The sequence below is a fragment of the Eumetopias jubatus genome, unplaced genomic scaffold (genome assembly GCF_037043125.1).
Source record: "Eumetopias jubatus isolate StellerSeaLion01/CBP00866 unplaced genomic scaffold, mEumJub1_p1.0 scaffold_3, whole genome shotgun sequence".
Taxonomy (NCBI): domain Eukaryota; kingdom Metazoa; phylum Chordata; class Mammalia; order Carnivora; family Otariidae; genus Eumetopias; species Eumetopias jubatus.
Window position 1 is genome coordinate 105709916 of NW_028274809.1, and position 10324 is coordinate 105720239.

The window sequence follows — 10324 nt, forward strand, 5'->3', positions numbered from 1 at the left end:
CTTCCTAATGTGTTTGATTCTGAGTTATAAGTCATTTCAGGCTCATCTAATACATTTCTTGCTCCAGACCTGGAATTGGCCATTTATCTAAGAGTTCCTGGTTCCTTTAGGTACAATATTATATTATCTGGGTGCAAGAGATGCTCTTTGTTACTGACTCAGTCATTTTGTGTAGGACTTGTCAGTGCACAGAGCTTATATATATATATATATATATATATATATATACAAAGAGAAAACACATCATGAATCCATAGTGATATTTTAAAATGTTAATGTTGATTAAAATATATAAATATACACGTAACATGACGCCATTTCTATATAACCCAAGAACACGCAAAACTAAATACTTTCCTTAGTGGATGCATAAGGTGGCAAAACAAGGCAAGTAAGTGATTTACTTTCCAGGCAGGATATGGTTACCTCCAGAAGAGGAGAGGTTGTGATCCAGAAGGGGTGTTCAGAACCTTCTGCGAGTGCTGACAATGCCTTTTCCCTTGATGGAGGTAGTTATATAAAGTGTCTGTTAACTTTAGAGTAGTTTGCTAGGTTATACATATGTTCATATAATTTACTGTATGTATTAAAATTCACAGTATAAAGTTAATTTTTAAAAAAGTTGCTGTGGCCTGCTCTTCTCAACTTTTCGTAAGCATCACTGATTTTACTCTCCCAACTTTCTTTTCCCAACTATTTCAGTGCTATTTTTGAATATTCCATGCTTTAAAAATTTCATGCAAAACATTTGGAGCTTTTTGGAGGAATGACACCAAAGACTTCTAATAAATATGCCTGGCTTGTTAGATTAGCTTTATTAGGACTTTTTTTTTTTTTCTTGCCTTGCACTATTGGTCCACACATAGGTACTAAATAATTCCATTTTCTTTCATTAACTGAATTGTCAAGGCCCACCATCCTGGTCTCTATATCTTTCATTTGTGCTTAATGTATTTTATTTATTTATTTATTTATTTTTTAAAGATTTTATTTATTTATTTGACAGAGACAGAGACAGCGAGAGCAGGAACACAAGCAGTGGGAGTGGGAGAGGGAGAGCAGGCCTCCCACCAAGGAGGGAGCCCGATGTGGGACTCGATCCCAGGACCTCGCGATCATGACCTGAGCCAAAGGCAGACGCTTAATGACTGAGCCACCCAGGCGCCCTGTGCTTAATGTATTTTAAACCAAAAACATTAGCTGGGCATTTTGTAGTTGTACAGAACTGTGCCACACACCTCGCAAGCAGTATTTACCCCATCCTTGAAAACATTTGCATTATGTTGATGAAATATGGTTGGAAAATTAAATTATTGGGAATTGCTTTTCTACTCAAAATCTATAATTGGATAAAAAAACAAGTGCTATTTTTATTTGTTCAGATTTAAAATTATAAGAAATAAATCTGGTTCCTGACATATGTTGTATTTATAATAAGTGCATGGTATTATAAAGGAAAGGCAAATATTATTTTTTATTCACTTTAAATAGGCTCAGAGGAGAAGAATGGTTTCATATTTTTGTGGTTTTGTTTGTTTTGTTGTTATTGTTTAGAAATAATTGGTAATTGGTGGAGCTGGGATTTGAACCCTAGTCATAGTTCTCTTACTTTATTCCAAGATTTTATTCCAACTTCCTCTATCAAACATACTTGATGCATCAGTCCTACTAATTACCACAAACATGATCCAATCCTATTTGCAAGCCAAGGTTTCATTACATCTATTTGGTGTCTCTGAATCTTCTAAATCCCAGAACACTGGGCAAATTGGGCTCTCATTTGGATGGATACAAACCAACATACTGACTAAACCTGAAAATATCACTTACTTATAAAACTTGGAAGATTTTAGAGAAGACTTTGTTGCCATTAAAAATGGGATAAAAGCTAAATTCAGTGATTTTTGAGGCATACTGAGCAGTAGATAGAATCTTGGTTTAGAAGCTGGAAAACATGAATTTTTATCCAGTCTCTGTTGTTTATGTGAGGTAGTAGTAGGCAGACAAACTGACAGCTCCCTATTGTTTTACAGCTCCAAATCCCACTACACTCTTTCTCTAACCTAGCTTTCCAGGCTCAACACCTCAGTGCTCTCTTTCTCCCTTCCTTTTTGTCCAGTGCGTGCACACACACACACACACACACACACACATACACACACACACTCACACATATCCTAGTCATTCTGAGTTTTGCACTGAGCATACTATGAATCTTTCAGTCTCACTGCTAACATATGGGCGGTTCCCAGGAACTGTTTGATTTCTTCCTGAATCAGCAAAGCAGTGTTCTTTTGTCTTTGTCAAGGTTACACACACATGAAATAAACTGACCTAAATAAAAATGGGAACATATTATGTAAGGGCTTTCAAAGGAACAAAACACAGCTGAACCTTTTGAGAACATTGGCTGAAGGCATCAGATACTGAGGTAGGATCTCATCCCTGAGGTAATGCTGGGGTGGAAAAATCTAAACTATAATTTGCTGGAAGCTTAGTGTGTATGAATCTGGGAGTTAAAAGTTCCAGAGGGGGTTTACCTCCTAGAGCTCTATAGGGTTCTCACATTGAAGATCAGAGAAAAATCCCCTCATGCTTCTGGTGGGGAAAAGGGAAAAGTGGCCATTTTGAAATATGCTGGAGTAGTCTGTTGTTTTTAACAAGGTCTGCCCTTAAAAGAAACTATTTACCAGTGCCTAACCTATAGGGGTATTGTCAGATCCTAACTGACCTAGTGGAAGGGAAATACCCAACTCCAGCCCATTCTGGCTTTCCACATAGGGAACAAAACTACTCCAACTCCCTCCAGTCATCCTGTTCCATCAGAGGGAGTAGGAAAAAACAGAGAGTCACTTGTAAGTTTCACAGCTAAGAGGCGGAGGCTCATTAAGAGAATGTGCCTAATCATAGGAGTACAGAACAGTTCCCCTCTCCACACACCTAACCACATAGCCAAAGACATCTATTTACCAGAGTTACTTTTGCCTATGACATTCTATTGAGCTTTCAACAAGATAACACAAGACATAATAAAAGGAAAAATACACAGTTTGACGAGTCAGGACAAGCATCAGAATCAGACTCAGATACGGCAGCGATTTTTGTATTATCAGACAAGGAATTTTAAAAAGCTATGATTAATAGACTAAGAGCTCTAACATAAAAACAGGTAACATGCACAAACATGGATAATGAAAAACAGAGAGACTGAAATTCTAAGAAAGAACCAAAAAAAAAAGGGGGGGGGGCTAGAGATCAAAAACAGTGGTGGAAATGAAGAATGCCTTAGATGAGCTCATTAGTATACTGGATGTGGCTGAGCAAAGGATCTCTGAACTTAAGAATATATACATAGAGTTCTAGCAGTTTTGAGGTGGAGTCTTTTGGGTTTTCCACATACAGTATCATATCATCTGCAAAGAGTGAGAGTTTGACTTCCTCTTTGCCAATTTGGATGCCTTTGATTTCTTTTTGTTGTCTGATTGCTATGGCTAGGACTTCTAATACTATGTTGAATAGCAATGGTGATAGTGGACATCCCTGCCACATTCCTGACCTTAGGGGGGAAGTGCAAGACTGTTGAATCACAAATCTGTACCTCTGAAACAAATAATGCAATATATATTTAAAAAAAAAGAAGAAGATAGCAGGAGGGGAAGAATGAAGGGGAGTAAGTCGGATGGGGAGACGAACCATGAGAGACGATGGACTCTGAAAAACAAACTGAGGGTTCTAGAAGGGAGGGGGTGGGGGGATGAGTTAGCCGGGTGATGGGTATTAAAGAGGGCACGTTCTGCGTGGAGCACTGGGTGTTATGCACAAACAATGAATCATGGAACACTACATCAAAAACAAATGATGTAATGTATGGTGATTAACATAACAATAAAAAATTTAAAGAAAAAAAAAAGAATATATACATAGAAACCTCCAAAACTGAAAAGAAAGAGAAACATACTAAAAAAGAAAAGAAAAGGAAAGAAAAGAAAAAGCAAAAGAAAATCCTAGAAATGAGGGACAACTATCTAAGATGCTTGTAATGGGAACACCAGAAGAATAAGGGGAAGGAGAAGGAGGAAGGGGAGGGGAAGGATGAGGAGGGGGAGGGAGAAGGTAGAAGGAGAAGGAAAAACAGATAAATATTTGAAACTATAATTACAGTGAATTTCCCCTAATTCAATGTCAGAAACCAAACCAGAAATCCAGAAAGCCCAGTGACCATCAAACAAGACAAATTCAAAAAAAAAAAAGAAAGAAGAAAGAAACCAAGACAAACAAACAAACAACAGGAAACTACACACCTAGGTGTGTCATATTCAAATTGCAGAACAATGAAGATAGAGAAAAAAAAATTCTGTAAGAAACCATTGGTAAAAGATGACTTTATCTATACAGGAGTATAGATAAGAATTACATCTGACTTCTCCTCAGAAACCATACAAGCAAGAAAAGACTGGAGATAAAATTGTTGAAATAAAAATTCACCAACCTAGGATTCTGTACACTGCAAAATTATCCTTCAAAAGTAATTGAGGGGCCACCTGGCAGGCTCAGTCGGTAGAGCATTCAACTCTTGATCTCAGGGTTGTGATTTGAAGACCTACCTTGGGTGTACAGTTTATTAAAAAAAAAAAAAAGTAAATGAGAAATATAAGAATTTCTCAAACATTGAAAGAATGTGTTGCACGTAGATCCACCTTGCATAAAGTGTTAAAAAGAAATTCTTTAGAGAGAAGGAAGTTAATATAAGTGAGAAATTCAGAACTACGTAAAGAAAGGAAGAATACTAGAGAAAAAATATGTGCTTTTCTTTTTTTTAATGATTTTATTTATTTAACTGACAGAGAGAGAGAGAGAGAGCGCGCATAAGCAGGGGGAGTGGGAGAGGGAGAAACAGACTTCCCACCGAGCAGGGAACCTGATGCAGGGCTCATTCCCAGGACCCTGGGACCATGACCTGAGCTGAAGGCAGACAATGACTGAGCCACCCAGGTAGCCCTGTTTTTCTTTTTCTCAATTGATCTAACAGAAGAGAATTTGTTTAAAATATTTATAACCTTATATGTATGTTAATGTTTGTTTATATACCGTAAAGTATATATATGTTATATATATAAAGCATATATATATATATATATATTTACTTACATAAGTATAAATTAAATCAATGACAGCAGTGGTACAAGGGATGGGAGAGAGGAATTGGAATATTGTATTATTATAAAGTACTTGCATTATCCATGGAGTGGTTATAGTGTTATCTGAAAGTGAATGACTAGGCAAAGCCCAAAGGATTTTTAGGGCACTAAAATTATTCTATATGATGCTATAATGTGGATACATACCATTATACACTTGTCAAAACCCATAGAATGTATAACACCAGGAGTAAACCTTAATGTAAATTATGGCATTTCAGTGATAATGATGTGCCAAAGTAGGTTCATCAATTATAACAAGTGTACCACTCTGGTGGTGAGGGAGGCTTTGCATGTATGGGGGCACGGGGCATATGGGAACTCTGCAGCTCTGCTCAGTTTTACTGCTTTTGTGCTAAAACTGCCCTAAAAAATAAAGTCTATATAAAAAGGAAAAGATTAAGGAAGAACAACCATGGGGCTTTTCACTTTGGATGAAATGTCAGTCCAGTTGCCTGCCACTACTGCTAGAGCTCTGGCTGGGATCTAATCTGATCTTTTCTGATCCAATCATTGGAGCTACAATCAATGATGAGATTTGAAGATTATTTAGTTCTCTTTAGTTGTAAGAATAATAAGAGTCAAGATTAATCCTTCAGGTTAAGGCTAGGTGCCTGGGCTAGCTTGACTTAAGACCCAAATCTGATGGGCAGGTTCATTAGAGCAAATGACCATTGACTCATTCTTTCATTCCTTCAAGCAAATTTATTTGGTGCCTATGTATCAGACTCTGCTTTGGGGAAAAACAGGACACATGGGTTATTACTGCCTTCTAGGGCTAATCTCTTCAACTTTAGACACACCCCTTTCTTTCTCTGGGTGCTGACACAGGACCTACACTACTTAGATTCAAATTCTAGTTTTGCTTCTGTCTATTATGTGATTGTGTGAAAGTTAATTTGATTTCCCTGAGCCTCAGTTGACTCATCTGTAAAATGGAGATAATATAACCCATTTCCTTAGGTTGCGTTGAGGCTAAAATTAAAATAACCACTGACAGATAGTTTCAAACTAGGGTAGTTATGAATGATTGATTGATCTTGCTGACTCTCTGGCCCCAGAGTGGGGCAGCCAGCCCAGGGACCATTGATAAGTATTAATTAAGGCATGACTAAGAGAGCTTTGCAGAGGTGTAGGGAATATGTGGTTAGGATTTGTAAGTCCAGAGTCTGGTTCGGGTGTTTCCTTCAGTCTTGGATGACAAACTGGAAAGTTGTTCCACCAATAAGTGTGTCTGCCCAAAGGCCAGCAAGGAGCCGGCAGGGCCAAGCGGAATGGTTCCCAGTGGCATGTGCACCCAGGCACAGGTGTGAAGCCCACATGAGGCCAGGAGCACCTCAGTCTCCACCGAGGATTCATGGAAAGCAGAACTGCGATCATAGGACTGCTCTAGCCCACTTCCATTGAGGAGGCACTGCTGGAACAGTCATAGTGCTGCCCACAGGGTTGGCACTCCAAATTGTGGAGCCTACGGCCCGGTTGTGAACTTGAACCCTAAGAAGCAATGGGAATATTTAAAGAAACTCTCCATCTTGCCTATTAGAGTAGCCATTGTTGTGGAGAGCAGTCATGAGAACAGTAAATAGTTTGCGAAAATGTGAACATATTGGAAGTTTTACCAGGGACTTAGTGACCCAGTGGAAAAAGTTGGTTTCTGCATAACAGAACACTGAGACTGATAAAAAGGACTTGAAAAAGAGCAATTGTTGAAAGTGTCCCAGGGAGGAGCTTCAGAAGGAGGAGAAAATGAAGGACTACCAAGAAAATTGGAAAGCCTCCAGAAGCTGATCCACATCTTTGACCACAGACAAGGGAAAAAACAAAATTTAGAAAACCCAGAGCTGGAGAGACCTCACAAAGTGTCTCACAGTTGTGAGAGGAGAGATGAGGGAAAGAGGCATCCCAGAGTTTCACCAGCTTATTCTTATTCCTCAGACCAGGAATCTGCTGATGACTACCATGTTCAGACACCTTTATCATCTGCCTGTCCTCATGAGATATCTATGGACCATTACAGATCTCCAGTGGAGGACCACCAGCCCACTCTTCCACACCAGAAGCCTGGCCACATAATGGATCCCAGGACAGACTGGGACTCAGTCAATAATGGCACCTGGGTGAGCCCCGGAGGAAAGGGGCTGTGCCCACAAGGAGAAACTTTTGGAGGATACCAAGGTGGTGAGAATTCCCCTGCTTTGATCATCAAGAAATCACACAAGGTGGTCTCCAAAGAGGAAAGCCAAAGGCAACTCTCAGGGATAGAACAAAGGAGAAATCACTCCCTAGTGGTGTCAAGAAAGGGAAGGAAAGAAAGGCATCAGCATCAAGAAGTTTTTACTCCCCTTGGAGATTTAGACAACCATCTTAAAAAGGCAAATTATAGTATCAGAGAAAACCAAATCAAACCAAACAAGCAAACTCCAGAGTAAAAACACAGGAAAGGATTCCAGGGAAAAGAGGTTTCTGATAACCTAAAAACTTAAGAAGGGAAACTAAAAACTTCTAATTTGAATAAAAAGTCAGTGGGCTTCCTCCCTGAAGTTGAAGAGGAAGATATGGATGATGAATTCAAGAAGCCCATCATGTCTTTGGAGTCAGACCTTAGCTATGACCAGCCCTGGAAGAAAAAGAAAATTTCATTTTTGTGAAAACTTTAATCACTGCACTTGGAGGGGAAAAAAAAAAAGGACTTACAAAGAAAAAAAAATTCCAAAAGCACTAGTTAAAAAAACATGGACCCCATTCAGAAATTATCTACAGTGAAGGAAAACAAGTCAGAGAAGGTACAGCCAAGTGGAATTGATTCTGCTAAGCTTGGAAAGGTCTCCGCTGATGCATTACCAGTGTTATCAGACCTCCTATTACCCAGATTAGAGATCCATCACCATCCACTTCCTGTCCTTGAATTGATGTTCTCCTTCCAACAATGCACAAAGCACTGTCTTCACCCCAGGAAAAAGAAGCTGACTTAATCAAATCAGACTGAATTCTAAGATGCAGGTATATTCTGATTCTAAGAATGCCTATCTCCCCCCCAAAAATAAGAGCAACAATAGAAATAAATTTGAATTAAACAGGTAAGTAAAGAAAACTATAGCTTTGTATATCTGTTAGTGGAATAAGATTCATACCAGTTAGAGAGAGTTGCGGGTGACTTTCTTGTGTCTTCCCTTGACAGCCAGATCATCAACATTTATGGAGTCCCTGTTTTTAATGAGCATGGTATTAGTAACTGTAAAATGAAATTCCACATTTCCTTTAAACCTGGAAATCTATTCAGGAAGGCAGTTTACATGCTAATGAAAAGACTTAGAAGTGTGATTCTTCAGTCATAACTTTTCAAGGATATTTTGGAAAAAGTGCTTCTTGGGTCCGAATTTACTTTTAATTAGCAATTTTTTTTAAGACCATTGCTTTAAATGACATTTCCTACACATCATTTGTAGGTTCAGCAGCACATACATACAAAACAATCAGTAAGTGTTCTTGAATTAGTTTTCTTTTTACATTTAAGGAATCATAGGTACATTTTAGCTTAGTTCTTAGTAAAGAAGAGAGGTTTTAAAATTACTAAAGTTTCAAAACATTTATTTAAATAAAAACTCGAAGTCCTCAGTCAAACCAGACTACAATAAAATGATAAGAATGTCCATTCTTATAGCTGATAACCCACCTGTGTTTGAAAACAGTCTGAAAATAAAATATATTTTAATAAGCCTCGAAAATAGTAGGCATGAAAAATGACTACTGAATAAAAAAAAGAACAGATATTAATAAAAATGAGTTAATATTAAGAAACATATTTAAGAATTGAAGTGTTGCAGAGATTTAATAAATGGACTTGCCTCAGAATCATAGGCAAGTGCAAATAATTTCTCACTTGCAAGTGCCAACACATATAGTGTTCTCCTCCAGCCTAATACTTGAATATACATCACAGTAAAAACTGGAAGGAACTTAGAATGGAAGAAATTACATAAAAAGTAATATACAAAGAATGTTTAGAATAATGTGTGGCACATAATAAGTATTTTATGCTTTAATTATTATTATTATTATTATTACTGCTATTAATACTATTAATAATACTATAACTTCAGATAAAATAGAAACGTGAAATATCAACAATTTAAAGTTAAAACTGTCAAAATTTACTTGGAGTGTTTAGTTCCATATAAGATGGTTGGGTACCTGGCTGGCTCAGTCAATAAAACATGCAACTCTTCATCTCAAGTTCCTGAATTTGAGCCCCATATTGGCTATGGAGAGTACTTAAACAAACAAACAAATTAAATAATAACAATATAACATGATTATGTTTCTAGAAAAAATTATACAAATACCCTAAGAACTAATAAGCAAGTGTAGCAAGGTCACTAGATACAAATTTAGTATACAAAATCCAATTACTTTCCTATAAGCCAGAAATGAATATTTTGGATTAGAATTTAAAAAATAATAATATTTATAATAGTACCAAAAATTGAAGTTCATGGATAAATATTACAAAACATATATGGAATCTGCATGCTGAAAACTACAAAACACTGATGGAAGATCACAAATCAAAGAAAGGGAAAGATTTTGTTCCCATTGATTGGAAGATTCAATATCATTAAGATAATCAATTCCTCTCAACTTAATTTATAGATTCAGTGCAATCTCAAGGAGGACAAAAGTAACTCTACTCATTGCTCATGAATGTTTAAAATGGTACAACCACTTTGGAAGAAACTGCAAAAGTTTCTGTTCCACTTTGGAAGAAAGATTAATAGTATTTGAAAGAAAGGAAGAAAGATGAATAGTATTGCCATAAGAACCAGCAATCATGCTCCTAGTTATATACCCAACGATTTGAAAACATCTGTTTATATAAAAACTGCATGCAAATTTTTATAACAGCATTATTCATAATAGCCAGAAAATAAAAGCAATGAAGACGTCATTCAACAGTTGAATAGAAAACCAAACTTGTATATCTGTACAAGGGAATACTACTCAGTGATAAAGAGGAATATCTCATTAAGCCATACAAATATGTGGATGATTTTTAAATGCATATTGCTAAATATCAATGTAAAAGATGTAATCTTCTACTCCAATATCATGAAACTAGGCTTCTACTA

General features: G+C 37.0%; 1 pseudogene; it reads left to right on the forward strand.

Moving 5' to 3' along the window:
- The first annotated feature begins 418 nt into the window (after nt 1-418).
- On the forward strand, nt 419-8533 carry LOC114207255 (elongin-A-like; annotated as a pseudogene).
- The last annotated feature ends 1791 nt before the right edge of the window (nt 8534-10324 follow it).